The following is a 6,237-nucleotide window of genomic DNA, read 5'->3' on the forward strand; positions in this document are numbered from 1 at the left end:
TAGATACAAGCCACACATATTTAGATACAAGCACATCATAGTCATTCACCACAGCACACAAGCACATAGGTTTCATATACAGGCACACATGACATTCCCTAAACAAAGCATATATTTTACATGGAACCAGTAAACTTTCACAAGCTGAAGATCTTTCACATGGAGTTGCTACAATGCGCTGCGAAATCACAACTTGCAGTTCTGCACATGTGGCGTATCTTATTTCTGGTAGTGCCCAAACTTGTTTTGGTGATCAGCTTCTAGGGAGCCGTATCAAGAATGAAATTATTGAGAAGAGGCAGTTAGTTTGTGTTCTATTGAATAATGAGGATATCAAGCCGTCTTCATTTGAGCCTTGGCCATCCATGGGTGTGGCTTGCGAAGCTTCTACTTTTGAAGTATGGATAACCATGCAAAAATGGGCAGCACAGGTTTTAAAACATCTTACACCAGAAATCTCCTACAGAAGCTTGGTTGCGCTTGGAATCGCCTGGATAAATGGTATACCAGTGTCCTCATTTGGTAGGCAGGACGCAGACCAGTTTATTTTCTTTTGTTCTAACCAGTGCGGAGATCAAGCTATTCTAAATGGCTCATTTGCTCATGTATCCAACTGGGTAGCACCCTTTACTAAGGATAGTTTCATGCTTGTTCTATATGAAGCATGTACTGGGCAAGAGGTGAGATTGGAATGCAAGAACGTGTTTCTCTTCGAGGGGAGGCAAAACAAAGGTAGTGTTCGACATGGGATATCTGAACTAACACAATGGTGGCTAAATGGTTTTAGCCCAGGAAACGGTGCTATGGCAGTTCAGTCTCAGCCATACACGCAACAAAAATTCATGAACAAATTAATGGGCTTACAGTTCAGAATGGTGTATGATAGAGGCAAGGAGAATATAGTGACTGATGCTTTTGTTCAGGATTTGTGGCCGAGGGTGACCATCTACATTCCATATGGGAATGTGTTCTCAGTGCAGAAGGACAAGACTAGAAGACTTCTTCAGAAATCGGAAACAGGGTTCGTCCCCTTCGCTCGTCTTCCTCCACGGAGCGGCATATCGGTGCGTCACCAGCTCCTCACGTCCCGGCTCACCATCGGCGGCCACGGGGACGTGACAGTGGCGTGCTCAGTGCTTGCTAGTTAATTCAGACTCAGAGCAAAGCAACTTGGACTTGGCGGCTTCACGCGGGATGGCAGGGCTCTGCTAAGCGACGGGGCTGTAGGCACACATGACATTCCCTGAACAAATCATATATAGAGGTTTCCATGGGGTCAATGATAATGCTGCATGTACATCTATTGACCATCATATTTAGTACATAAATAATTTTTATTTCATGTGCAAAAGTGCCACTAACAGAATATGAGAAATTGAGAGCTGAGAATTTGATGAGGAATAACCAAAAGTTGCAAAGACTTGGTGTCACTACACTAGCGTCAATACTTAACCATACTTCTGCAAAGAGCAAGGTTGACACTCGTGAAAAATCTGGATCTTTGTATGAGGTCCAGGAAGGTGAAGGTTCTGATAATGAGGAAGTCAATCAGGTATTATTTTTCGTAGCATGTAGATATTTCTTCAATCTAATTTTCTTGTACATTTCAGCATACAAATTTGCTAATTTGGTTCATATTTTTTCCACAAGTGTGCAACAAACCGGAGAAACAGATTAAAGAGGGTCTAGGCACCTGCGCAACAAGATGAACCTACAAGATTTACTAGGCAGAATACAAGGGATTTGGCTTTAACTTTCAGTCCAGAACTGCAACAAGTCGAAACCTTAGGACTCTCTACTATCACATCCACCCCTCAACAGGACCAGAACAACTCTAGTGATCAAGGCAAGTGATTGTATGTAATTTGTGCAATGCAATCTATTTTCATTTTGTTTTCATACAATGATTAGTTACATACTCTGGTAATCGGTGAACATAATAACGAGTGTGGCTCAAAACTGGAGATAACTTTTCCATTTTTAACAAACCATTAAGCATCACACTTTGCAATTTTAGAGAAGCTTCTTAACCAGATACTACCTAATCGAATCCATGCTACAATACTTCCTAGCATCGTAATATAGTAATAAAACTGTGGAAGCTAAATATAGTAATCAGAATGCACTAGTTTCAGTTAGGATTAGGAAAGACGATAGTAATCACATATATTAGGCGCTTCCTATCTGTTGTTCTAACCTAATATAGAGAAGATTAATTCAGAACCTGATTAATGTCCTTCTGGCTAGATTAGCAATATCATCTTTACAATTCCATGATTACAATTCTTCTGGCTTCATTATATACATAACCTGATTGTGTGTTGCAAACAACAACTTAAAGATTGACACTAAATGATTTATATGATTTCATTAGGTGCACTTGAGGCAACCATAGATCCAAATGGAAAAAGGAACATAAGTATGGGCAGAGAACTGGATAGGATAAGTAGAGGTTTATGCACTAACATCCCCATACACATTGCTGAAGGAAAGATGCGGCCAGAAGCACCTATGCAAGCTGCCAAACTTGCATCAGAGGGCGGGATTATACTTAGGCAGCAAATGCCGATCCTCCGGCATTGGAAAGAGTACAAGAAGGATAAGTCAATTGTTACAAACTATATCAGCAAAGTTGCTGTAAGTGAAATTCAATCATTCAATGTTACTCCATTCAAATATTATTCTACTTTTTTGCATTTTTTAAATTCTAACGTTTATGCTCTTTACTAGGCCCAATTCACCATGGACACCAACAATAATGCAATCAAAGCCGCATGTGCCGATTTGCTCAAGGGTGGACAATGACAGATGAGGTACCAGCTGAAAAAAAATATTTCAATGGGATACCAGCAAATCAAGTGAGGACCACATCGCCAGTTAAACATATGACAGACGATCAATGGAAAGCATTGGTGGAGATGTGGTCAGACGCAAAGCACAAGGTATGCCAATTAAATAATAATATGTTTAAAATATAAGGTATGCTACATTCTCCTTTTGAACATAGTGAGTTAGTGATGCTGGAATTTGTTACATATTTCCTTTGAGCTTCTAATGTTAATTGTGGACACCATACTAATATTGGTTGGTAGGTGAGTGTTCATTTATTCTTTTCGGTCAATAAAAAATTAACAAGCTTGAGTATTGTTGCTAGCTGAATTTGATCTATTAAAGCTTTATGATCTTTTGTTGTCATTTTGGTTTCCATGATTGGTTAATCTAAATGAATATGCACTTATACTAAATACTATAGCATTAGTGTTCAGAGCCTCAGACGCTCAGCTTTTGAGCTTTAGCTACTGCTCAAACCAATTGCAAAATAGTTAATATTAACCTTTTGAACATAGTGAGTTAGTGATGCTGGAATTTGTTACGTATTTCCTTTGAGCTTCTAATGTTAATTGTGGACACCATACCAATATTGGTTGGTAGCTGAGTGTTCATTTATTCTTTTCAGTCAATAAAAATTTAACAAGCTTGAGTATTGTTGCTAGCTGAATTTGATCTATTAAAGCTTTATGATCTTTTGTTGTCATTTTGGTTTCCATGATTGGTTAATCTAAATGAATGTGCACTATACTAAATATTGTAGCATTAGTGTTCAGAGCCTCAGACGCTCAGCTTCTGAGCTTTAGCTACTGCTCAAACCAATTGCAAAATAGTAATGATTTATAAATGAACTTTGCAGACCAAGTAGCTTCTCCAGAAATGGCGGATCATCAGCATGTGCACATATACTGAACTTTGCATGTGCACAAAATAGTAAAGATTTAGAAATGAACTTTGCAGACCAACCTAAAATCCTAGCAAGTCTGTATGTGTGCAGCACAACTTCCAATTTCCAATTGAATTTATACTTTCCCACATCCTAACACTGTTGTCATGAGCTCATGACCAAATATTCAAATTGTTTTTTCATCACGTTGATGATTTCTAATTACACCTAAGTATATGCACATCTTTCAAGTTCTTTGTCGGCATATGATGCCCTAAAATCTAAATATTCTTAAATGTTTAAGAGCTTCCCCTATAAGCAATGCAACTGTTTATTATCAATGTTTTCTGGAAGACGCAACATCTCATCTTGTTGCATTCATGCTATCTTGCATTGAATCTTTTATATTATCCAGATATTTTCTTGTGTCATGTCACTCATGTATCATATGCAGGAAAAGTGTACCAAAAACCAACTAAATCGAGAGAATGTCCGGTTACATCAGCGCACTGGATCTCGATGCTACATTGCACAGGCCCATGTTGTGGTAAGAAATGAAACAATAATGTGCATGATCACTATTCTTGAGACCATGTTCTTGTTTCAAGATAATAGCTCGTTACTGTTTGCAATTATTTTAGAAGAAAGATATATTCAAAGATGTAGAGCCCACCTCAATTGATCTATTCAAGAACTTCCATTGTGGCAAAAAAATGGGTTTACCGAGTCTGTACAGAAAGCAATTGTAAGTGATTGTTTGCTTTTATTCCTTCTCTACATAAAGTATACATGAATAATACCATGTAAGAAACATCTACTATTGTCATTTTGCTAGGATGATATGGAAGGCATTATGAGTGAACCAGTACAAGATGGACAGGAACCAAAGTCAGCAAAAGAAGCTGTTTCTCAGGTTGTCAAATCAACTACTTTTCTTCATGTTGCAGGTGTTTGTTCAGCCTCCAAGAGTACCTCTAGAGGTGCAATATCATCACAGGTACGAGTGTTTCACATACCAGTCATGTTCCCTTCTTTCTTTGGATCATTTGTACATGCAACATGTACTTTTTCTAAAGGGTTTGACATAGAGAACATCTTGTTTGACTGCGAGAATTAGTGGCTGCGGCTGATGCCACAACTTATTATGTTGTAGTAAGTACTATAAATGGACAACGATAAGGGTATTAGGTGAAGAATAAATGGTTGTAGGTTGCTGCGATCTACTCTCATAAGTTACTATAACATTATTGTACAATTGTACATACAACAAAAGCAGCTGAAAGTAGCTACAATGAATGCAGACAGTATCTAGAAAATTTAAAACTATTTTGATAGCCACTTTTTTGCACAACTAGCAGATCATATTCCATTCTTGACTAGCAGCACAACTAGCAAATTGTTTAGAACCAACATGATTGCACATATATGTAGACCACTTGATGCTTTGGTGTCTGATTACATATTTATATATTATTTATTAATTATGTTCTTGTTATTATTTCTCTATATGTGCATGTCTAGATATGAAGTAATAAGTTATGTTTATTTATAGGTCCACGATCTTCAGGTTGAGCTTGAGAATGAGAAGCAAGAAAAAGGAGAACTTCGACATGAGTTGGATAATTTGAAGATGGAATCAGAAACTTCAAGGGTAAAACATTCTGAGGAAATAGAGGTTTAAAGAAGACATCACAAGAAATGCATGGTCTCCTTCGCCAACTATTGAGCTTCAACCAGGGTCAACACAATCCAGGGTCATAAAGTTACTAAGCCCCCAACAGTGAACTATTGTAGGATGTTTCTGTTCTGAAATTTGGTTTTTAGTTGAACTATGTCTAGTTTTATCAATAGTTGGTTGCTAGTTGTTTACATGTACAACTAAGTAGGTCCAAGTTTGTTGATTTTTGTTACTGGTAGCTCCAAGTTGTGTTGAACATTGTTGCTTCTTATAAGACGTATTGTGACCTATGAATTAGAAATTGTGTTTGCTATAATTTTGGTCTTTTGATATGTAAATTTTGTGAAATAAGACATGCGAACATCTATACATTTGAATGTGATTGTTCAAAAAATAGGCTACAGATTTTGCTAATATAAAATTGTATTCATAGAAAATTACAAATTAGATTTAATGAGGCCACAATTTTGGCCCAGCAGTAGGACGAGCCATTTTATAAATTATGACAACGAAGTTTGTCATTGAAAAGCGACATGTCATATTGATAAACGTCATAAGCATTTGCCACATCAGCTCCACATCACCAGTACGCATGATTTTATGACAAAATTTGGTCCACATGGCAAGCCTCTAGCTGATTATTAGTGACGTTCTTGTTTGGCGTAATGACAATATGCAAATGTCATAAAATCTATGACGAAGTAGAATTGTCACAATTTTAATGACAGAAAAACTTCAAATCGTCATAGAACATGTTTAGCCACGTCACATACATGACGAACCAAAAAACGTCACACAAGCGTCATAGATTTCAATATATGACATATATTCACTTATCAATGAC

At 37.2% G+C, this 6,237-nt stretch overlaps 1 pseudogene; it reads left to right on the forward strand.

Annotated features, from left to right (window-relative positions):
* Nucleotides 1-2,801: 2,801 nt before the first annotated feature.
* On the forward strand, nt 2,802-5,683 carry LOC103650195 (uncharacterized; annotated as a pseudogene).
* The last annotated feature ends 554 nt before the right edge of the window (nt 5,684-6,237 follow it).

Source organism: Zea mays, chromosome 3, assembly GCF_902167145.1.
Source record: "Zea mays cultivar B73 chromosome 3, Zm-B73-REFERENCE-NAM-5.0, whole genome shotgun sequence".
Classification (NCBI taxonomy): Eukaryota; Viridiplantae; Streptophyta; class Magnoliopsida; order Poales; family Poaceae; genus Zea; species Zea mays.